This window comes from Pseudophryne corroboree, chromosome 3 (assembly GCF_028390025.1).
Source record: "Pseudophryne corroboree isolate aPseCor3 chromosome 3, aPseCor3.hap2, whole genome shotgun sequence".
NCBI lineage: Eukaryota > Metazoa > Chordata > Amphibia > Anura > Myobatrachidae > Pseudophryne > Pseudophryne corroboree.
The window spans coordinates 86,704,105-86,729,038 of NC_086446.1; the positions used below are offsets into that span (position 1 = coordinate 86,704,105).

The window sequence follows — 24,934 nt, forward strand, 5'->3', positions numbered from 1 at the left end:
GGCGAGAATTTTGGCAAAGAGTTTGATGTCATTATTTAGTAACGAGATGGGGCGGTAGCTAGCACAGGAATTGGGGTCTTTCCCAGGTTTATGAATTAAAACTATCCTTGCCTCTAGTGCCCGGGGTGACATAGGATTACCTCTAAGGAAACCGTTGAAGAGTCTACAGAGATGGGGTAATAGGATCCCTTTAAATTTCTTGTAGTACATAATTGACATCCCGTCGGGGCCAGGGGCTTTACCAGATTTCTGAGTTTTAAGCGCACTATCTAACTCTTCCAAAGTTATCTCTGAGCTTAACTGAGAGACTGTCGTGCTACTTAGTGACGGTAGGTCACACTTATCTAAAAGGGATTCAATCCCCTCATGGAATCTCAGTGAAGACGACGAAGGGCCCGCCTCCGCGTTATACAATAGTTTATAGAATTCCTCGAATTCACCCAGGATGCGGTCAGGGTCATGTGTTAGTGTTCCCTGTTTGGTGCGAATAGATAGAATATTTTTTGAGGAGATCTGAGCCCTCAGTTTCCTGGCCAAAATTTTATCTGCTTTATCCCCTTTTTCGTAATAAATCTGGTTAAGGCGTCTAAGGCATTGTTCAGTCTTATGAGATAGCAATATATTAAGTTCACCCCTGACTTTAAGTAGTTTATCTAAATCGGCCGGGTTTAGAGAAGATTTATGGACCTCCTCCAGATGGTGGAGTTGGTCAGAGAGTTCAGATATCTTTTGGGAGCGTTGTTTGGTGAGTCTGGCCGCAATTTGAATAAAATGGCCTCTAAGGACCGCTTTATGCGCCTCCCACAGGGTCATGTCTGATATACCAGGGGTTTGGTTTTCATTAAAGTAATCTTTCAAAGCCTGAGTGATTTGTTGCGGCACCTCGAACTGTTGAAGAAGGGCATCATTAAGAGACCAAGAGGGAGGGGAGAGGGTGCGTGCCAGTCCAGACAAAGATAAGGATATTGGGGCATGGTCGGACCATGTGATTGGGTGGATACAGCATTTCTGGATTCGGGAGGTGAGGTCTCTACTTACCATGATCATATCAATTCTGGTGTATAGATTATGCACTGGGGAATAGAATGTGTAATCTTTAACTAAGGGGTCAACAACCCTCCAGGAGTCGAATAGTAAGTGATTTTTAAGTAGGGACTGCAGGGCTCGGGAATTGCGGGTATGTGTCCGGGCCTGGGACGCTGGTAGGGAACTAGAGCGATCAAGGCTATGATGGAGTATAGTGTTGAAATCTCCTGCCATTAAAATGTCGCCTTTCCTACACTGAGTGATTTTAGAGTCTAGAGAGGCGAAAAACGAGGCTTGATTAACATTGGGAGCGTAGATATTGACCAGGGTGATGGGGACACTATTAAGCTTGCCTACTATAATGAGGAACCTTCCGCGCTTGTCCCTAACAATTTTTTCTGATTCTAAATGTAGATGGGCGGGGATCAATATGGCAACCCCTCTTTTCTTCTGAGAGTGGTCACAGGCATGTATGGCAACAGGATGGCGTCTAGAACGTAGTTCAGGGTGGGACGTTCCTCTAAAATGTGTCTCCTGGAGGAACACCAGATCTCCCCCTACTTGTTTCAAAAAGAGAAATAATTTGGTCCTCTTTTGGGGGCTATTGAGACCCTTCACATTATAGGATATTACGCTAACAGACATGACCGTACAGGTAGAAGCAAAACTCTAATGGCCCTAAGGGCCCATTGATGATCTCCCTGGGGGAAGGGGGGAGGAGGAAAAATAAGAGGTAGAGAAAGAGGAAGAACAAAGAAGGGTAGTAACATAAAGAACAATGCAAAATGAAAAGCAATGAACATGTATAATATACCGAGCCAATGACCCATTGTACGCATTGTACGGGTCTGAAGGTTTGAGCTCCCGTATGGGGTATTAAGGGAGAGGGGTTCTCCCCTATGCTCAAAACTGACTATAATGGCTCGGTGGGGGGTATGGCTCCGAGTATCAGGGGGCCCACCGGCCAATCAGGTAGGGGGGGGGCGACCAGGGGGGTCACAACCTCAAATAAACTTAATAAACCATTTTTGAATCTTATGAACACAGAGAACATATGCTCAGTTATATGAGCACAGTGGAACAAAGGAACCCGTAAACCTCTAAGTTAATATGCATAACAGTGGAAAATGACATGTAGTAACCCGATCTTGCAGCTGTGAAGAAATGTTCACGGAGGGTCGTGTCTCGCGGAAGTTTTTGTCGGGACTGTCAGCCACAGGCGTCGGGGCGCCCGCTGTGGGAGAGGTGAGACTGGAGAGCATTGAAGAGCTGGAGCTTCCCGCGGGGAGACAGGTTTATCCGACTCCGGGGGAGAGAGGTTAAGTCTCAACAGAAGCCGGTGGGCCTCCTCCTTAGAACGTGCCAGCAGATTCTTCCCATCACGTTGCACAATGAGAGCAAAAGGGAAACCCCATCTGTAACGGATTTGGTTGTCCCTGAGGATTTGGGTGTACTCCCGCAAGTCGAAGCGCCTCTTAAGAGTGGTAGGGGATAGGTCCTGAAACACCATTAACTTATGCGTGTCGAACAAACACAAGTCTCTATTCCGGGCCGCTGTTAGGATTTTTTCCTTGGTTTTAAAGTAGTGACACCGTAAGACTACGTCTCTTGGAGGGGACGAAGTCGGGGGTTTTTGGCGCAAGGCCCGGTGAGCCCTGTCCAGAAGGAACTGCTCGCGCGGGACGTCCGGGAGGAGGTGTTGGAAAAATCTGAGGAGGAAATCCTCCAATTGTGTTGGCTCCACCGACTCCGGTATGCATTTAATACGTAGGTTATTACGTCGTGCGCGATTATCTGCGTCTTCCTGTTGGTCTTGGAGCCGGTAAATATCTTCCTGCATAACGTGGACTGAATGTTCCAATTCTTGCTGGAAGGAAATGACTTCATCAATTTTTTGTTCAGTATCGTTAGTACGGGCCCCGAGATCAGATATCTCCGCCTTGAGCCCCGAGATGGCGTTATGGATCTCCGAATGAAAAGCTTGTTTCAGTGATTTCATCTCCGCCAGGATAGAGGAAATGCCATCTTTCATGGAGGGGTCTGGGGCAGATGAGTCTTCCTCCGATTCCGAAACCGGGGCGGGAGTAGGGGCGGCCGGTACTTTAGTGGAACTGGATTTCATCTTAGAAATAAAGGAGGAGATTTCCGCAGAGGACGTATTTTTCTTGGATTTAGACTTAGACATGGTGTGTGACAGACCCGGAGCTAGGAGAGGTCATAGGGCATAGCTGAGTAATAGCATAAATAGTTACTGATCCATCATGAGATAGAGGTTGAGAATTCACAAGGAAAAGACCCCCGTGGCCGCACCCATAGGCATTCAGCAGCACATTTCTCTGCTAGATAGCAACATAGTAGGCTGGAGTATAAAGTATAAAGCAGGTGCAGTTGCAGGGAGAGGTCAGGAGATGGCGCTCCCGGGCTTGTAAAAATTTAAAACAGAAAAATCCAGCACAGAAGGGAAGTATCAGGTAGCTTCAGTAAATGATATGAAAATTTAATGCTGGGGGGGGGTGTTATAACATATATAGGACCCCTATATGGTGAGAGGGTGGTACTCTTCTTTGGCCTAGTTGCACCTTAAGGCAATGGGGGGGGGGAGAGAGCAGACGCCCCTATCCGTGCGGGTAGTCGAGCAGGGCTCCCCAGCGGCCGAGCGTAATTGATAATGATAATGCCCCCGAGAAGGGTTATTTGAGCGCAGGCTTGGGGCTGAGGGTCAGACCCAGAGAGAGGCCGACGTGGGAGCCGTGGCGCTGCTGTGCTGTGTCACCCTCCGGCACCCAGCTCGGAGAGTCCAGCCGTGGGCGCCCGCCGGCGTCAGGCGCGGGCAATGGTGGGGGAGAGAGTGCGATGGGGGATCAGCTCACCTCTGTGTGCGGTGGAGGTCGCCGGGTCCCGAGTCCCCAGCTCCGTCACCGGGACCGAGATCTAAAATGGCCGCCGCCTCCGGAGCGTCGTATCCCCGGCGTCTGCTCTCCGGCTCGCTCTCCGCTCCTCCGCAGCCTCCCCTGTCCCGCTGGTATGAGGGAGTGTGTGTCAGCTCCCAGGGGATCCACGTCCGGGCACTTTGGGGACGGGGCTGAAGCTCCGTAAGGTCCGCCGCCAGAGGATCCGAAATTTAGGCCCCGGCTTTTAGGTGGAGGGTAGGCCGCAACCCGCAGGAGCCGGTAAACCGGCTCCCCGATTCCGCAGCACTACCCCACCAACGATGAGTGTTCCCTCTGTCAGGGGGAACACGTTTAGAGGGCTCTTCCCGGGCAGGGATTGGATTTTAGGGGCAAAAACTCCTTAAACTCAGGGGAGCTCATAGAGTGTGCTGCCTATCCGTTCAGCCTCCAGGCCACGCCCCCGAACTTGAATTTTTTTATGTACGTGTTCAAGGATTTTAAATTTAAAATGGGTCTCACCGAACCGTCCGGTTTCGGTACCACAAATAGTGTGGAATAATAACCCCGGCCTTGTTGAAGTAGGGGTACCTTTATTATCACCTGCTGGGAATACAGCTTGTGAATTGCCGCTAGCACCGCCTCCCTGTCTGAGGGAGCAATCGGCAAGGCAGATTTTAGGAACCGGTGGGGTGGGGACGCCTCGAATTCCAGTTAGTACCCCTGAGATACTATTTGCAGGATCCAGGGATCCACCTGTGAGCGAGCCCACTGATCGCTGAAATTCTTGAGGCGACCCCCCACCGTACCTGCTCCGCCTGTGGAGCCCCACCGTCATGCGGCGGACTTGGAAGAAGAAGCGGGGGAGGACTTTTGCTCCTGGGAACCTGCTGTTTGTTGCAACCTTTTTCCCCTACCTCTGGACAGAAAGGACCCGCCTTTTCCACGCCTGTTTTTCTGGGTCCGAAAGGACTGAACCTGATAAAACGGCGCCTTCTTAGGCTGTGAGGGGACATGGGGTAAAAATGCTGACTTCCCAGACGTTGCTGTGGAAACTAGGTCCGAGAGACCATCCCCAAATAATTCCTCACCCTTATATGGCAACACTTCCATGTGCTTTTTAGAATCTGCATATCCTGTCCACTGGCGAGTCCATAAGCCTCTCCTAGCAGAAATGGACAATGCACTTACTTTAGATGCCAGTCGGCAGATTTCCCTCTGTGCATCTCTCATATATAAGACTAAGTCTTTTATATGGTCTATGGTTAACAGGATCGTGTCTCTGTCTAATGTGTCAATATTTTCTGACAGTTTATCTGACCACGCAGCGGCAGCACTGCACATCCAAGCTGACGCAATAGCTGGCCTAAGTATAATGCCTGAGTGTGTATATACAGACTTCAGGATCGCCTCCTGCTTTCTATCAGCAGGTTCCTTGAGGGCGGCCGTATCCAGAGACGGTAGTGCCACCTTTTTAGACAAACGTGTGAGCGCTTTATCCACCCTGGGGGGTGTTTCCCAACGTGACCTATCCTCTGGCGGGAAAGGGAACGCCATTAGTACCTTCTTAGGAATTACCAATTTTTTATCAGGGAAAGCCCACGCTTCTTCACACACTTCATTTAATTCATCTGATGGGGGAAAAACTACGGGTAGTTTTTTCTCTCCAAACAGAATACCCTTTTTAGTGGTACCTGTAGTTATATCAGAAATGTGTAACACCTCTTTCATTGCCTCAATCATGCAGTGAATGGCCTTAGTGGGCATCAGGTTAGACTCATCGTCGTCGACACTGGTGTCAGTATCAGTGTCGACATCTGGGTCTGCCTGTGGTAGCTGGCGTTTTAGAGCCCCTGACGACCCATGCGACGCCTGGGCAGGCACGAGCTGAGAAGTCGGCTGTCCCACATTTGGCATGTCGTCAATTTTCTTATGTAAGGAGTCTATACGTGCACTCATTACTTTCCATAAGCTCATCCACTCAGGTGTCTGCCCCGCAGGGAGTGACATCCCTTCTAAAGGCATCTGCTCCGCCTCCACATCATTATCCTCATCAAACATGTCGACACAGCCGTACCGACACACCGCACACACACAAGGAATGCTCCGAATGAGGACAGGACCCACAAAAGCCCTTTGGGGGGACAGAGTGAGAGTATGCCAGCACACACCAGAGCGCTATATAATGCAGGGACTAACTGAGTTATGTCCCCTATAGCTGCTTTTTTTATATATTATATACTGCGCCTAAATTTAGTGCCCCCCCTCTGTTTTTACCCTGTTCTGTAGTGTAGACTGCAGGGGAGAGCCAGGGAGCTTCCTTCCAGCGGATCTGTGAAGGAGAAATGGCGCCAGTGTGCTGTGAGAGATAGCTTCGCCCCTTTTCCGCTGACTATTCTCCCGCTTTTTTCCATATTCTGGCAGGGGTATTTTCCACATATATAGCCTCTGGGACTATATATTGTGGAATCTTTGCCAGCCAAGGTGTTATTATTGCTTCTCAGGGCGCCCCCCCCCCCCCCCAGCGCCCTGCACCCTCAGTGACCGGAGTATGAAGTGTGTATGAGGAGCAATGGCGCACAGCTGCAGTGCTGTGCGCTACCTTGGTGAAGACTGATGTCTTCTGCCGCCGTTTTTCCGGACCTCTTCTTGCTTCTGGCTCTGTAAGGGGGACGGCGGCGCGGCTCCGGGACCGAACACCAAGGACTGGGCCTGCGGTCGATCCCTCTGGAGCTAATGGTGTCCAGTAGCCTAAGAAGCCCAATCCGGCTGCAAGCAGGCGAGTTCGCTTCTTCTCCCCTTAGTCCCTCGCTGCAGTGAGCCTGTTGCCAGCAGGTCTCACTGAAAATAAAAAACCTAAATCTATACTTTCTTTCTAAGGGCTCAGGAGAGCCCCTAGTGTGCATCCAACCTCGGCCGGGCACAAAATCTAACTGAGGCTTGGAGGAGGGTCATAGTGGGAGGAGCCAGTGCACACCAGGTAGTCAAATCTTTCTAGAGTGCCCAGCCTCCTTCGGAGCCCGCTATTCCCCATGGTCCTTACGGAGTTCCCAGCATCCACTAGGACGTCAGAGAAAGGGGTAATGTTCCTTTAAAAAACTGGTGCACACCGAATGTCTGACAATAAGAAATTGTACTCAGACTGAGTATATGTTTTTGATTTGTACAGCAGAAAAGGCTATTTCTCTCTGTAAATGTTGTGAATTGAATGGTCTATTATTGACCTTGTGAGTAAACATTTTAAGTACAGTGTTTTAAAGTGCTTTAAAATACTTTTAAGTAATTGTGGGTAATACTCTAATTATCTAATTCCTGTTAGCGCCCTCAAATCTGTTTTGTGTGTATATATATATATATATATATATATATATATATATATATATATATATATTTTTTTTTTTTTAGGATTTTAATTACCTAGTGGTAAATCCTTTTCTCGTAGTCCGTAGAAGATGCTGGGGTCCACATTAGTATCATGGGGTAAAGACGGGTCCCTTGGGAGCCATGGGCACTTTAAGAGTTTAATAGTATGGGCTGGTTCCTCCCTCTATGCCTCTCCTACCAGACTCAGTATAGAAACTGTGCCTGAGGAGACGGACAACTTTGAGAGAAGGAATTTACACAGATAGTGGCGAGATTCACACCAGCTCACACATACAGGGCAAACCAAGCTAACCAGCTTGAATACTCAGCAACGGCTGAACAACATTACTTAACCAAGTAACAACACAGTCGCAAACCAAGAACAAAGCAGTACTGAAGTAACCACTGCAGGATCACGAAGCGCTGGCCAGGTGCCCAGCATCCTCTACGGACTACGAGAAAGGTATTTACCGGTAGGTAATTAAAATCCTATTTTCTCTTACGTTCTAGAGGATGCTGGGGTCCACATTAGTACCATGGGGATGTACCAAAGCTCCCAGAACGGGAGGGAGAGCGCGGAGGCTCCTGCAGAACGGATTGACCAAACTTTAGGTCCCCAGAGGCCAAAGTATCGAACTTGTAGAACTTAGCAAACGTGTTCGACCCAGACCAAGTAGCTGCTCGGTAAAGCTGTAAAGCCGAGACACCCCGGGCAGCCGCCCAGGAAGAACCCACTTTCCGAGTAGAGTGGGCCTTAACAGATTTTGGACACAGCAATCTTGCCGTAGAATACGCATGCTGGATAGTGAACCTGATCCAGCGAGAAATCGTCTGCTTAGAAGCAGTACACCCAACCTTGTTGGGATCATAAAGGACAAACAGAGAGTTCGACTTTCTGTGACGAGTAGTCCTCTTCACATAGTTCTTCAAAGCCCTCACAACATCCAAGGACTTAGAGGGAATTGAGGAATCAGTAGCCACTGGCACCACAATAGGTTGGTTGATATGAAAAGCCGACACAACCTTTGGAAGAAACTGCTGACGCGTCCTGAGCTCAGCTCTATTTTCATGGAAAATTAAGTAGGGGCTTTTACAGGACAAAACCCCCAATTCCGACAAACGTCTAGCAGATGCTAACGCCAACAGTGTGACAGCCTTCCAAGTGAGAAACTTGACCTTAGCCTCCTGTAAAGGCTCAAACCAATCTGATAGCAGGAACTGCAACACCACGGTAAGATCCCAGGGTGCCGTAGGAGGCACAAAGGGAGGCTGGATGTGCAGAACCCCTTTCAAGAAAGTCTGAACCTCAGGGAGGGCAGCCAATTGTTTCTGGAAGAAAAATGGATAAGGCCGAAATTTGGACCTTTATGGATCCTAAACGTAGGCCCTCATCCACACCTGCTTGCAGGAAGAGTAGAAACCGTTCAAGTTGAAACTACACCGTAGGAAACTTCTTGGATTCACACCAAGACACGCACTTTTTCCAAATTCGATGGTAATGTTTAGACGTTACTTCTTTCCTAGCCTGTATCAGGGTAGGAATAACCTTGTTCGAATGCCCTTCAGAGCTAAGATTTGGCGTTCAACCTCCATGCCGTCAAAAGTAGCCGCGATAAGTCTTGATAAGTGAACGGGCCCTGTTGCAGAAGGTCCTTGCAAAGAGGAAGAGGTCTCAGGTCTCCAGAAGATCCGCGTACCAAGCCCTTCTTGGCCAGTCCAGAGCAATGAGGATCGCCTGAACTCTTGTTCTTTTTATTAGCTTGAGAATCCTTGGGATGAGTGGAAGTGGAGGAAACACATACACTGACTGGAACACCCACGGAGTTACCAAGGCGTCCACCGCCACTGCATTTGGGTCTCTCGACTTGGAACAGTACCGCCAAAGCTTCTTGTTGAGGCGGGAGGCCATCATGTCTATTTGAGGTACACCCCAAAGACTTGTCACCTCTGCGAAACACCTCTGGGTGGAGGCCCCACTCTCCTCGATGGAGATCGTGTCTGCTGAGGAAGTCCAGTTCCCAGTTGTCCACTCCCGGAATGAAGATTGCTGACAGCACCACAGCGTGCTTTTCCACCCACAGGATGATTCTGGTTACCTCTGACATTGCAGCTCTGCTCTTCGTTCTCCCTTGTCGGTTTATGTAGGCCACTGTCGTTACATTGTCCGACTGCACCTGAATGGCCTGATCTTTCAGAAGATGTGCCGCTTGTAGAAGACCATTGTACACGGCCCTTAGTTCCAGAATGTTTATCGGAAGGATGGATTCCAGACTTGACCACCTTCCTTGGAAGTTTTCCCCTTGGGTGACTGCACCCCAACCTCTGAGACTTGCATCCGTGGTTAGAAGGATCCAATTCTGAATCCCGAACCTGCGGTCCTCTAGTAGGTGAGAAGTTTGCAGCCACCAGAGGAGCAAGATTCTGGCTTTCGGTGATAGACGTATCCTCTGGTGCATGTGAAGATGAGATCCCGACCATTTGTCCAGGAGATCCAGTTGGAAAGACTGTGCATGAAATCTTCCGCACTGTAGAGCCTCGTAGGAGGCAACCATCTTCCCCAGAAGGCGAATGCACTGATGAACCGATACCCGGGCAGGCTTCAGGACATCCCGGACCATTGTTTGTATCACCAACGCTTTCTCCGCCGGCGGAAACACCCTCTGTACTTCCGTGTTGAGGATCATTCCCAGGAAGGACAATCTCCTTGTCGGCTCCAAATGCGACTTTAGAAGATTCAGGATCCATCCATGATCCTGGAGTAATTGAGTTGAGAGAGCAATGCTCTGTAACAGCTTCTCACTGGAAGACGCTTTTATCAGCAGATCGTCCAGAGAAGGAATTATGTTCACACCCTGCTTGTGGAGGAGTAGCATCATCTCCGCCATGACCTTGGTGAACACCCCCGGTGCCGTGGAGAGGCCAAACGGCAGTGCCTGGAACGGATAGTGACAGTCCACCAGCGCAAATCTTAGATAAGCCTGGTGAGGCGCCCAGATCGGAATGTGAAGGTATGCATCCTTGATATCTAGGGATACCAGAAATTCCCCCTCCTCCAGACCGGAGATCATCGCTCTCAGAGACTCCATCTTGAATTTGAATTCCCTCAAATTAGGGTTCAATGACTTTAGGATCAATATTGGCCTGACCGAAGCATCCGGTTTCAGTACCACAAACAGGTTTGAGTAATAACCCTTGTTTGTTGTTAGGTGAGGTGGAGCTGGAACAATGACATTTAACTTTAGCAATTTTTGAATGGCTTCCTGTAGGATAGCACTTTCTGTCAGCAAAGCTGGTAAGCCTGATTTGAAGAATCTGTGAGGTGGGAGTTCTTGAAACTCCAGTCTGTACCCCTGGATAACAATATCTTGTACCCAGGGGTCTAGGCATGATGACGCCCAGACATGACTGAAATTTCTGAGTCTTGCTCCCACCTGCCCGTTCTCCAGGCTGGGAGGTCCACCGTCATGCCGAGGATTTTGAGGAAGCAGAACCAAGTTTCTGTTCCTGGGAACCTGTTGGAGCAGGTTTTCTGGACTTCCCCCGACCTCCTCTAAAGAAAGTGGAAGGGGGTTTGGACTTTTTAACTTTCGCGGTCCGAAAGGACTGCATAGTAGACGTAGGATAAGATTTCCTAGTCGGCTGTGTTGCTGAGGGAAGGAAGGCTGACTTACCCGCAGTTGCCGTGGAGATCCACGCATCTAATGCTTCCCCAAACAGAGCCTGACCTGTGAAGAGCAGGTTCTCCACACTTTTCTTGGATTCTGCATCCGCAGACCATTGGCGCAGCGAGAGTCCCCTGCGTGCCGAGACAGCCATGGAAGAAGCCCTCGCATTAAGATGGCCAAGGTCCTTCATGGCCTCCACCATGAAACCTGCAGAATCCTGTATGTGATGTAAAAACAATTCAATGTCACTTCTATCCATAGAATCTAACTCCTCTGGTAATGTGCCTGACCACTTTACTATGGCTTTAGAAATCCACGCACAGGCAATAATGGGCCTTGAAGCTACGCCAGTAGCTGTGTATAGTGATTTGAGTGTAGTCTCAATCTTGCGGTCAGCCAGCTCTTTTAAAGCGGTGGACCCAGGGACAGGTAAAACAACTTTCTTTGACAACCTAGTTACAGAAGCGTCCACTACAGGTGGGATTTCCCACTTTTTCCTGTCCTCCTCAGGGAAAGGAAAAGCAATGAGAACCCTTTTTGGGATCTTGAATTTTTTTCTCTGGGTTTTCACAGGATTTTTCAAACAAGGAGTTTAGTTTCTAAGACGCAGGGAATGTAAGGAAGGATTTCTTATTGTCAGTAAAGTAAGCCTCGTCTACTTGCTCAGGTACCTTATCAGTAATGTGTAAAATGTCCCTAATAGCCTCAATCATGAGTTGCACCCCCTTAGCAAGGGATGCATCTCCCCCCTGCATATCCCCATCACCGTCCCCTGTATCAGAGTCGGTATCCGTGTCAGCTTGCATTATCTGGGCAAGAGCACACAGTGGGAGCTGAATACGACAAAACCTCAGACTTTCTCAAAACCTGGGTTTCAGTCTCATTTTTAGCTATCCGAGATGAAATCTGGGATATCATTCCCCTAATAGAATCTACCCATGGGGGTTCGGATTTAGAAGGCTGAGATAGTATATTACAGACCTGAGTACATGGAATAGACTGTTCAGGAGAAGACACACACTCTGCAGCACAAGATACAGATTTGCTAGACATGTTTATGTGAGCTATACAAACACACTCAGGAAAATGCAGACACATTTTCCCCCAGAGTACCTTCAGATAGACACAGAGGGGTACATTTACTAACATTCGTAATTTCCGAAAATAGGTCAAAGTTCAATCACGAATGACATCGACAGTGTAAAACTGCAACTTTTTGAATTTATTACGATGGATTTACTAAGCTGTCGTATTCGTGTTTTTCTTTTCTTCCGATGTCGATGTCATTCGTTTTTTTTTACCTAATTTTACGGCAGTGATTAGCAAAACACTGCCGTTTTTTTTTACAATCAATCTCGGCCGGATCTGTGTGATCCGTGCTGGGGTTCTTTTTTTTTTTTTTTTTTTTAATTAAACAATGTAAAATCCCCCAAAAAAATGCGTGGGGTCCCCCCTCCTAAGCATAACCAGCCTCGGGCTCTTTGAGCCGATCCTGGTTGCAGAAATATGGGAAAAAAAATGACAGGGGTTCCCCCATATTTAAGCAACCAGCATCGGGCTCTGCGCCTGGTCCTGGTCCCAAAAATACGGGGGACAAAAAGAGTAGGGGTCCCCCGTATTTTTAAAACCAGCACCGGGCTCCACTAGCTGGACAGATAATGCCACAGCCGGGGGTCACTTTTATACAACGCCCTGCGGCCGTGGCATCAAAAATCCAACTAGTCACCCCTGGCCGGGGTACCCTGGGGGAGTGGGAACCCCTTCAATCAAGGGGTCCCCCCCCCCAGCCACCCAAGGGCCAGGGGTGAAGCCCGAGGCTGTCCCCCCCCATCCAATGGGCTGCAGATGGGAGGGCTGATAGCCTTTGTTGTAAAATAAAAGATATTGTTTTTAGTAGCAGTACTACAAGTCCCAGCAAGCCTCCCCCGCATGCTGGTACTTGGAGAACCACAAGTACCAGCATGCGGCGGAAAAACGGGCCCGCTGGTACCTGTAGTACTACCACTAAAAAAATACCCAAAAAAACACAAGACACACACACCGTGAAAGTATAATTTTATTACATACATACACACATACATACATACTTACCTTATGTTCCCACGCAGGTCGGTCCTCTTCTCCAGTAGAATCCAAGGGGTACCTGTTGAATAAATTCTACTCACGAGATCCAGGGGTCCAGGCTCCTCGGCAAATCCAGGGGTAATCCACGTACTTGAATAAAACAAAAAAACGGTTGCCCGACCACGAACTGAAAGGTGACCCATGTTTGCACATGGGTCACCTTCCCACGAATGCCAGAAACACACTTTGCCTTCTGGCTAAGTGGGTTTCTTCAGCCAATCAGGGAGTGCCACGTTGTAGCACTCTCCTGATCAGCTGTGTGCTGCTGTCCTCACTGACAGGCGGCACACGGCAGTGTTACAATGTAGCGCCTATGCGCTACATTGTAACCAATGATGGGAACTTTCTGCTCAGCGGTGACGTCACTTTAGGTCAACCGCAGGGCAGAAAGTTCCCATCATTGGTTACAATGTAGCGCATAGGCGCTACATTGTAACACTGCCGTGTGCCGCCTGTCAGTGAGGACAGCAGCACACAGCTGATCAGGAGAGTGCTACAACGTGGCACTCCCTGATTGGCTGAAGAAACCCACTTAGCCAGAAGGCAAAGTGTGTTTCTGGCATTCGTGGGAAGGTGACCCATGTGCAAACATGGGTCACCTTTCAGTTCGTGGTCGGGCAACCGTTTTTTTGTTTTATTCAAGTACGTGGATTACCCCTGGATTTGCCGAGGAGCCTGGACCCCTGGATCTCGTGAGTAGAATTTATTCAACAGGTACCCCTTGGATTCTACTGGAGAAGAGGACCGACCTGCGTGGGAACATAAGGTAAGTATGTATGTATGTGTGTATGTATGTAATAAAATTATACTTTCACGGTGTGTGTGTCTTGTGTTTTTTTGGGTATTTTTTTAGTGGTAGTACTACAGGTACCAGCGGGCCCGTTTTTCCGCCGCATGCTGGTACTTGTGGTTCTCCAAGTACCAGCATGCGGGGGAGGCTTGCTGGGACTTGTAGTACTGCTACTAAAAACAATATCTTTTATTTTACAACAAAGGCTATCAGCCCTCCCATCCGCAGCCCATTGGATGGGGGGGGACAGCCTCGGGCTTCACACCTGGCCCTTGGGTGGCTGGGGGGGGGGGGACCCCTTGATTGAAGGGGTTCCCACTCCCCCAGGGTACCCCGGCCAGGGGTGACTAGTTGGATTTTTGATGCCACGGCCGCAGGGCGCTGTATAAAAGTGACCCCCGGCTGTGGCATTATCTGTCCAGCTAGTGGAGCCCGGTGCTGGTTTTAAAAATACGGGGGACCCCTACTCTTTTTGTCCCCCGTATTTTTGGGACCAGGACCAGGCGCAGAGCCCGATGCTGGTTGCTTAAATATGGGGGAACCCCTGTCATTTTTTTCACCATATTTCTGCAACCAGGATCGGCTCAAAGAGCCCGAGGCTGGTTATGCTCAGGAGGGGGGACCCCACGCAATTTTTTTAAAAAAAATAAGCACTTTCCCACCCCTTCCCACTGATATACATGCACGGATCTCATGGATCCGTGCATGCCTATCCAATCACGAATTAAAAAAAAAGTTCTGTTTTTTTTTAGCACTTTTTTACGAGTTGAAATTTTTCACGGCAGTGTTTGTTCTTTTCTGGCTTTGCACTTCTTAGTAAATGACCGAGATTCATACTTAAACAGCCGCGTTTTGACCGATGGTGTATTCATTCGTAATTTTTTACCTGAACTTGCAAAAAATTACGAATGCCCTCATCACTGCCGTGATTAGTGTTTAGTAAATGACCGAGATTAACCGAGATGACACTTTGAAGAAAAAACGGCATCTCGGTCAAAATCGGGAGCTTAGTAAATATACCCCAGAGTATATGGAGCCAGACACACAGCGCCCCAGTAGGCAGTTAATACACTAAATGGCCGGCACTGACTGAATAACCTTAACAGATTAAACAGTGATTATTACATTCTTCCCCCCTGTCTATAACACCCTGGTACCGCAGAGGTATGCTGGAGTTATGTGGAGGGCAGCGCTCCCTTTCAGCGTCTCTTCAGTGTGATCTGCAGGGAGAAAATGGCGCTGGCGAGTGCCGGATTCTCTCTGAGGAGAAGCCCCGCCTCCTGTAATAGCGCGTCTTCCCGCTTTCACAGATTATACTGGCCTGAGGTGATTTAGCTGCTAACAGTGGATTAGCCCCTGTTAGCAAATGTGACCAGTGTAGGGTATTTGCGCTGGCCCAGGGCACCTCTCACACCACCGCACATCAAGTACCACTGAGCCCTCCGGAGCGTAGCCTGTCAGAGCTGCGCTCCCATCCTTGTGCCGCCATTCCCGCCAGCGACCCGCTTACCGAGTCACGGGCGTCATACTCACCACTCTTCTTTCTTCTGGCTCTGTTCGGGGGTGGCGGCCGTGCTGTGGGACTGAGCGGTCGCCTCGTGGGCTTGCGATCAGCACCCTCAGGAGCTCAGTGTCCTGTCAGCAGAGATAGAGAACCATTAACTTCTAGAGTTGGTTCCTACTCCCCCCTAGGTCCCATGAAGCAGGGAAGCTGTTGCCAGCAGCCTTCCTGTACCTAACACTCTTAGAAAAACAATAAAAACTAGAAAAACTCCTAGGAGCTCCCCTAGCTGTGACCGACTCCACCGAGCACATTTTCTAAACTGAGGCTGGTAGGAGGGGCATAGAGGGAGGAGCTAGCCCACACTATTAAACTCTTCAAGTGCCCATGGCTCCCAAGGGACCCGTCTATACCCCATGGTACTAATGTGGACCCCAGCATCCTCTAGGACGTAAGAGAAAAAGGGTTTTACACAGGTTATTACAGTGTCAGGTGCGGTGTGAACCGGTTACCAGGTCATTGCGATCCAGGACCCGTTCACACTATGGAAGAGGCAGTGTGGAGATGATCTCATCTCCAAGCACCGCCTGCGCCCCCGATAGCAACCCGACAAGGCATATTGCTGGGTCCGTTTGCCAGTCTGAAAGTGGTCTCATGCGGGTCATACCCGGGAAGGACCCGTGTACAATTCCTGGGGGGTTGGGTATAGCTTACCGGCGCTGGAGATCCTGGCAGTCAGCAAACCGACCGCGGGATCCCGGCAGCAGAATGCCGGTGGGGGTGCGAGCGCAATGAAGCCCCTTGTGGGCTCGCTGCGCTCACCGCACATACTGTTCCCACTCTATGGGTGTCATGGACACCCATGAGTGGGAATAGTCCCTGCTAGTCGGCATGCCGACTGTCAGGATTTAGAGGGGGGCGGGATGTAGCTGTCGGTATTGTGACCGGCAGTCTCATAACTACAAACCTTCCTGGGTGTGACCTGCCTTAGCGACGTGAAAGGGGTATTACTGTAAAAACATACTGATATAATATACTGTCATGAAAGCCAAAAGATTAAAAAAAACTTTTTTGTATAAAAACTGGATTAAAAGTGGCACATCAAAACATGAACAAATGACATAAAAGACAAACTGAAATTCAAAATGAAGATTCTCCTCTTTAAGGTATATTTTGGGAATGGCCAACGTTTTGTCCTGTGAACTTCATGATTTTTTTTTTTTACATTTAAAAAAAAACCTCACTCTTACTCTATTTACGTGCATTTATGACACCAGTGGTCGCTGGTAATATCCCTATACTTATTTACCACATTTTTTTATTAAGCAATCCACCACTGCTTTTTATATTTAGGATTGAGTAGACGCCCTATACATACCAATATAGGGAGTGTCCTATGAGACTCATACTGTCATGTCTGTATGTGTGTCTGTTACCGGAGGGGGCACTAGTGGGTCAGTGGTGGTGCAATGGAGAAAGCGAGGAGGCTGGAGTAGTTTCCAGCGCGTGTGCGCAAATGATGTTTACTGATATTACATACACAGGGTATTGGAATGTGAAACAACATAAGTATGTGCAGATTAATTAGCGTAGAAGCTGATAGATAACTGAAAAAGTCACTAGGAGACTGTTCGGTCAGGGAACCGATGATGAACAGGAACTAACGTTTATCGGCCTGGGAACCGATGGGGAACAGGAGAAAACAAAGATTGGCCAGGGAACCGATAGTGAACAAGAGCAGATGATGATCATCCTGGGAACCAATGATGAACAGGAGCAATCGATGATCAGACTAGGGATCGATGGGGAATAGGAGCAAATGAAGATCAGCCTGGGAACCGATGGTGAACACGAGTAGAACTACTCAGGCAGTAGGTATACCTGACAGCAATGGAACTAGGGGCCTAATTCAAATCTGATCGCTGCTGTACGTTTTCGCACAGCGGGCGATCAGATCCGAACTGCGCATGCGTCTGAGCCGCAATGTGCAGGCACGTTCGACAGTTACAACGGGCATCAGCAGTCAGCGACGGGATGGTGCGAAGGATCCATTTGCACGGGCGTTCACAAGGTGATTGACAGGAAGAGGCCGTTTGTGGGTGGCAACGGACCGTTTTCAGGGAGTGTCCGGAAAAACGCAGGCGTGTCCAAGCGTTTTCAGGGAGGGTGTCTGACGTCAGCTCCGGTCCCGATCAGCAGGATTCAATCGCACTGGAAGAGAAAGTCCTGGGCTGCACAGAGACTGCACAAAGTGATTTTTAGCAGCTCTGCCAATACATAGGAACGCACACTTGCACAGCGAAAATACACTAACCCTGTAGGAGGAGACTATCTGATCGCAGGACAGCAAAAAAACGCAGCCCAGCGATCAGATCTGAATTAGGCCCTAGGTTTGGCTTAGCAGGAGACAGCTGAGAAATAGAGCAGAGGCAGCTAACGAGCAGGGGACAGTGGTAATGCAGCTCCTTGAGAGAGTCTCAGACTACTAGTAAATGCTGGCATAATACAGATGGAGCTGTAACCAAACTGGATAGCTGGTGCCTGTAGCTCTACAAAGCGCTGACCAGGAGGGTCTCAGGAGACTAGAGACTGGAGCCAGATGACGCGTTGTTCAAGGCAATGATACTCAGTCGGGACTCCTCCTATATAACCACTGGTCAGCAGCCACTGGATGGACAAATCATGTGTGCGCTACCCAGCACTGGATTGGGTAGCACTGGATCAGCTGGCCGCCAGTGTCATGGCTGCGCCCATGCTCTGCAGATAGTGGGAACACAGTGGGGTGCATGCCAGATGGAATTCAGGGGTGCAAGGTGGCAGAAGGTTCTGTACACTGCAGACAGGCAGCATCAGTATGGGACTGTGACCTCCGGAGACCTGCGTACCAGCACGCTTGTAAGTGACAAACAGCTGAACGCGGATTCCTGACACTTGTCATGTAGCTTTTTGTGTCACTAAATATTGCACCTTGGTGATGAAAACTTCCCATGTACATATTGGGAAGTGATCACCATTTGCCCACAAAACAGCATCAATTCTTCTAGGTACACTTGCACAAAGTCAGGTGTATGATTAACTAATCATACCGAACAGGTGATAATAATCCTCATTTTCATATGTAGGTTGAAACACAGTCATTAACTGAAACAGAACCAGCTATGTAGGGGGCTTAAAACTGGGTGAGAAACAGCCAAACTCATCTACAAAAGGTGAGGTTATGGAAGACTGTTTCATGTCACAAGTCATACACCATGGCAAGACTGAGCACAGCAACAAGACAGCAAGGTCTTTCCCAGGCAAAGATTTTAAAGCAGACCGGGGTTTCAAGCTCTTTTGAAGAAGCACAAAAAAACAGGCAACTTCGAGGACCGTAGATGCAGTGGCCGGCCTAAGAAACAATGCATCAGATGAAAGACACATCGTGCTTAAGGCCAGTATTCACTGGCCGATTTGGAAGAGATGTGTGCTGAGCGAACCGCTCAGCACAGCGCGATGTGTGCTGAGCGTGCGGGGGGAGACGGGGGGACGCTCATTTCACCCAGCGGGTTAAATGAGCGACCTGCTAGATTGGCCTGCACGACAGGCCAATCTAGCACCAGCGATAGCGATGCGCGGGGCTGCGCATCGCTACCGCTGTGGGGGGTACACACGGAGCGATCCTGCTTAAAATATAAGCAATCTAGTCAGATTGCTTAGATTTTAAGCAGCGATCGCTCCGTAAGTACCCCCCCCCCCTTTACTTTCATTTAACATCGGAAGATGTCCAGCACTGTCATCAGCTCAGAACTGGCAGAAACCAGTGGGACCCAGGTACACCCATCTACTATTCAGAGAAGTCTGGCCAGAAGCAGTCTTAATGGAAGAATTGCGCCCAAAAAGCCAAAACCTTCGACATGGACACAAGGCCAAGCGACTCAACTATGCATGAAAGCACTGGAACAGGGGTGCAGAAAAATGGCAGCAGGTGCTCGGGACTGATGTGTCAAAATGTGAAATATTTGGCTGTAACAGAGGCAGTTTGTTCACCGAAGGGCTGGAGAGGGGTACAATAAAGAGTGTCTGCAGGCTACAGTGAAGCACAGTGGAGGTTCCTTGCAAGTCTGGGGCAGTATTTTAGCAAATGCAATTAGGTATCTGTGGCATGCTAGGATGGAGGAAGAGAGGAGCATGCTGTGGTAGAGAGGTACACCCCCTCATACATACAATGTCCAGCATATATCCCCCCCCATACCCACAGAGTCCATTATACACAGCCCCCATATCCATTGTGCTCAGAGTACACACACAGTGCCCGTCATACACACCCACCCATACCCTGCATACATCTCACTATACCCACAGTGCCAACACACACATCCTAAACCAACACAGTCCCCATTATACATACCCCAAACCCACACAGTCAGTGCGTGGCATACATACACTCCATGTCCAGCTTACATACGCCATTCATATCGAAAATGTCTAGCATACACACCCCATCATACATGTGGGGTACAACATACAACCCCCCATACCATCACAGTGCTGTGTACACGTAAACCCCCCACAGGGTTCACACTAGACTGTTTTAAAGTAACCAGTGAGGAGGGCAGATGTTATATTTTGAAGGATAAAATGTTAGACGTAATGTATGGTTACAGCTACTACAGCAGTAAATCATATTTACAATGTTGCCCTTAACAATTAAAAAATTCCCTCCTCACTGATTAGGTGCAGGGTGCTAGGATGTACACTTGGGGCTCCCACTGGCTGCTTCATCAGGAGCGCCATGACAACAGAACAGAGAGAAGATATTCAGGCCCAGAACAGGTAAGTTGGAGCAGATTCACAGTGGAGCACTTGACGAGTCCGCCAGCATCACTGGAATCAGGAACCCGCAGTCGCTCCCTCCCCGATAGGGTCCTGAGAGCAGACATGGTGACCATTGGCCTTTAATTTGATGCTGACACAGAAAGAGGCCAAGAAAGAGAATGATAACAGTGAGATGCTGCTTTAACACCGCACCTCACACCCTGGTGTCATTCTGTAGGGTACTGGATAGGTGCCTGGGGACGGAGGTATATAGGTAGCTATATGGAGCAGCAGGTAATGGTGACTGAGTGCACAATGTCCTATGGTCGTTGTTTGTTGCATTATATGGCTTGACACCGAGGGGGCGACATTTAGCGATTTTGGGACACCCCTTATACCCATAGTGCCCAGCATACTCACATACCCTATATCCATAGTGCCCAGAATACATGCACACCCTCTCCATACCCATAGTGCCCAGCATACAAGCACACCCAATACCCATGGCACCCAGAATACACACACACCCTATATCCATAGTGCCCAGACTACCCACATACCCTATACCCATGGCACCAGGGCCGTTTCTTCGGGCAGGCGAGCAGTGCAACCGTGACTGGTGAGGCGGGCCGAAGAGCGGTAATCGCCTCTGTAAGTATTCCCTCTCTCTCTCTCTCTCTCTCTCTATGTGTAAAATGGGGACACCTGCGGTAATGTGTGAAATGGGGACTCTTGCCTGCCGTAGTGTGGGGATTTAATGTATCAAGGGCATTGCAGTGTGTGGTATAATATGGTGCAGGGGGCATACTGTGTGGGGCTTAATATTGTAGATTTTTTTTTTCCTGTGGTGGTCGTGATCTGTTGGAGCAGGGTCAAAAACTGAATTGTGAGGCAGTCTTTTCAGACGAGGCCATGCCCATTTAAATGAGGCCACACCCATTTAGATGAGGCCACGCCCTTGCTGGGTGCGCGCGCAAGTTTTTTTTTATCTAGGTGTGTGTGTGGGGGGGGGGGGCAGTGATCGCAAATACGCGCTATGGCGCGTTTTTTACCCGTTTTTTAAGACCTGGGACTCAAGTTTCTAAAGTGGGAGGGTCCAAGGGGACGCGCTCCTCATTAGGCCAATCCCTACGGGGGATTTTTGTATGATTGCCTGAATGATGTAAAGAGGAGGTGGAGCCAGTTTCCCTTCCTCTTTGGCGCCTGGCTGGCTGCTTGCGGCGGGTGAGTGAAGGCTAGTGCGGGTGATGGTTGGGTTAAAACGGGGGTGGGGGCACAGCGTCTCTGGGGGGTGCTGGCAATGTGCAGGAATCGGCGTCCTCTGTGATCTAGTGGGTAAAGCTGGGCTTTGTGACTGGGGCTTCCCGCGGTGCCGTCTGAGGCAGTGGCCGCGCTGCCGCTCCTGCTTCGAGGGGTTGAACACCTCAAAGCAAGAGCGGCAGCGCGGCCACCGCCTCAGACGGCACCGCGAGAATCCCCAGTCACAAAGCCCAGCTTTACCCATTAGATCACGGAGGACGCCGATCCCAGCACGTGTGGTGAGTTCCCTGTCTATGTCCGCTATGGCCCGGGGGGGGGGGGGGGGGACAAGGTGATTACTGCAGTGTGCCTGCAGTAATTACCTGGTGTAGTATGCCTCAGTGCTCTTACCTGGTGCAGTATGCCTCAGTGCTCGTACCTGGTGCAGTATGCCTCAGTGCTCTTACCTGGTGCAGTGTGCCTCAGTGCTCTTACCTGGTGCAGTGTGCCTCAGTGCTCTTACCTGGTGCATTGTGCCTCAGTGCTCTTACCTGGTGCATTGTGTATAACGTGCTCTACCGGGCGCATTGTGTATAACGCGCTCTAACTGGCGCAGTGTGTATAACGCGCTCTAACTGGCGCAGTGTGTATAATGTGCTCTGCCTGGCGCAATGTGTATAACGTGCAATGTGTATAACGTGCTCTAACTGCGTGTATAACGTGCAATAACTGGTGCAATGTGTATAACGTGTTCTACCTGGCGCAATTTGTATAAGTCCTCTACCTGGTGCAAATTGTATAACGTGCTGTACCTGGTGCAAAGTGTATAACGTGCTGTACCTGGTGCAAAGTGTATAACGTGCTGTACCTGGTGCAAAGTGTATAACGTGCTGTACCTGGTGCAAAGTGTATAACGTGCTGTACCTGGTGCAAAGTGTATAACGTGCTGTACCTGGTGCAAAGTGTATGACGTGCTCTACCTGGCGCAGTGTGCATAGGAGGTTCTACCTGGTGCAATGTGTATAAGCGGCACTACTGTGTGGTGTAATGTGAATTGGCACTATTATGTGGTCACGCCCCTTCCCCATGAAGCCACACCCCTAAAATTTTGTGGCGCGCCTACGGCGCGCATTGCCTATACTTTGTGGTCCGGGAGGTGGAACACCAATTCACTTTCTGTCCAAGGGCACCAAAATGTCTAGTTATACTTCTGGTACAGGGTGTCCTGCATGCTACACAGCCCAGCAGCACTGTCACTCCATCCCCCCACCTTGCAACACTTTTGTAGTGTCCAAACAAGATTAAGTTTAAAAAGAACCTTCATTCCAATGGGACCCAGAAAAAGACCAGTAGGACCCCAATTTTTAAAAGTGAGGGGTCCATGGGACCCACTTTTTTTTGGCTCAGCGCGATCACTGGGGGGGCACATTTTTTTATGTCATGAGGGGGGGCGCATTTTTAAATCTCGCACTGGGAGCCAAATTGGCTAGAAACAGCCCTGCATGGCACCCAGAATACACGCACACACACCCTATACCCATAGTGCCCAGAATACACGCACACCCTCTCCATACCCATAGTGCCCAGCATACAAGCACACCCCATACCCATGGCACCCAGAACACACATACACTATATCCATAGTGCCCAGAATACCCACATACCCTATATCCATGGCACCCAGAATACATACACACACCCTATACCCATAGTGCTCAGAATAAACGCACACCCTCTCCATACCCATAGTGCCCAGCATACCCCATACCCATGGCACCCAGAATACACAAACACCCTGTATCCCTGATTCTAGCATCTACCGTATCCATGGTTGATTCTATTTCGGAGTGGGAGAAGGGACCTTGTGACGTATCTAGGGGAGGAGACACGTCACCAGGGGGAGGAGCTACGGGCGAACAGGGTAGTGGGTACCCGAAAAGTACACTCGCCACGCTTCGGTGGCTCGCTCCGCTCCGCTCGCCACCTGATTACTAAAGGTAATAGTTGGTGGCGTGGATAGTAGAGGAACTATCCCGCTGGCCTCTCTCCTCCCCCAGACGAAAAAGGTCCCTTAGCCCACTTGATTCTAGCATCTACCCTGTATTTTCCATAGTGCCCAGAATACACACAGACCCTATAGCCATGGCACCCAGAATACTCATACACCCTATGCCCATGGCACCCAGAATACACACACACACACCCTATACCTATAGTGCCCAACATACACACACACACCATACTTGCCTACCTGACCCTCTCCATGAGGGAGAAAATGCTCTGTTCCTGGACTTTCCTGGTAATGTATGATTGCCATCACCTGTGGTGAGCTAGGTAATTGATAAGAAAGGTGATTCACCACAGGTGATGGCAATCATACATTACCAGGAAAGTCCAGGAACAGAGCATTTTCTCCCTCATGGAGAGGGTCAGGTAGGCAAGTATGACACACACCCTATAACCAGCACATTCCAGTACAGGACAGTAATAATCAGATTTACCTGTTACACAGCATCTGTGGTTGCAGCGTCAGGTGACGAGCATCGGACAGAACACTATCAGGAAATCCGGAGGAGAAAATAATAACTGTCCTCAGTGCAGGAGGGTGGCGGCCATGTTACCGGATACCGCTGGGGCCGCCGGCAGCAACCGCAGCTAAGGCTACTTACAGCTTATTCCCGTGTAAGCCTTGCGTTCTATTGTGTCCTGTCACTAGAGGGAGACGAGTGAGCTCTCTACTATTAAACACCATAACTGGAATCCATAGAGGACGGCGCCATTTTGTTGTGGACCAATCAAATTCTTCCCCCAACCCCTAAATTATCTATATTACTCCGGTATTTCTTCTCCTCCTGGGGCAGATAATGGGATCCAATCAGTTTATAACGAGGCCTGGGCTGTGCTCCATGCACATCTGAGGTAATGGAGTGTAAGCTCCTTCGGTGAGGCATAGCACTCACTGTATGTGTATGGTGACCATAAGTCGGTATTTGCTCTGCCCTTTCTAGATGTATGAAATTTGCCGTCAGACATTATGGGGGTCTATTCAGTTAGGTGCAGGCGGTGCTTGGAGATGATGCAGTGGCGTGGATGCGCAGAAGGCGGTGCCATAGTGACGCGCTTTGCCGCACTTACTGGCAACGTGTGTCCTGTGTTTAATTGGAGTAGAGGGATGTAGCCTCAGTCATAGGGGTTAGTTCAATTACCCGCATTTCTCTTCATGGCAGGAGTAAGTGTGACAGTATGCAGCGCCTATGTACCTTCGGACGGGATCAGTACTAAATGCCGCCGGCCGGAATCCCGGCGGTCGAAATCCCGACGCCGGAATCCCAACCACACAATCCCGACAGGGGTGGCGAGCGGAACGCAGCCCCTTGCGGGCTCGCTTCGCTCGCCAAGCTGTGGGCCCGGTGCCTCGCTACGCTCGCCACACTATTATATTCTCCCTCTATGGGTGTCGTGGACACCCACGGAGGGAGAATATGTCGGGATTGTGGCGGTCGGGATTGTGGCGGTCGGGATTCCGGCGTCGGTATTTCGACCG

The 24,934-nt window shown here is 49.6% G+C and overlaps 1 protein-coding gene across 2 annotated transcripts in view; it reads right to left on the minus strand.

Moving 5' to 3' along the window:
- The window catches only part of LOC135057048 (oocyte zinc finger protein XlCOF22-like), a 70,191-nt gene extending 46,096 nt beyond the window's left edge, over positions 1-24,095 (minus strand). For both annotated transcript variants that reach the window (XM_063962923.1, XM_063962922.1), the window contains exon 1: positions 23,892-24,095. The gene's annotated coding sequence lies outside the window, so the exon portion shown is untranslated. The remainder of the gene's footprint in view (positions 1-23,891) is intronic.
- Between the last annotated feature and the right edge of the window lie 839 nt (positions 24,096-24,934).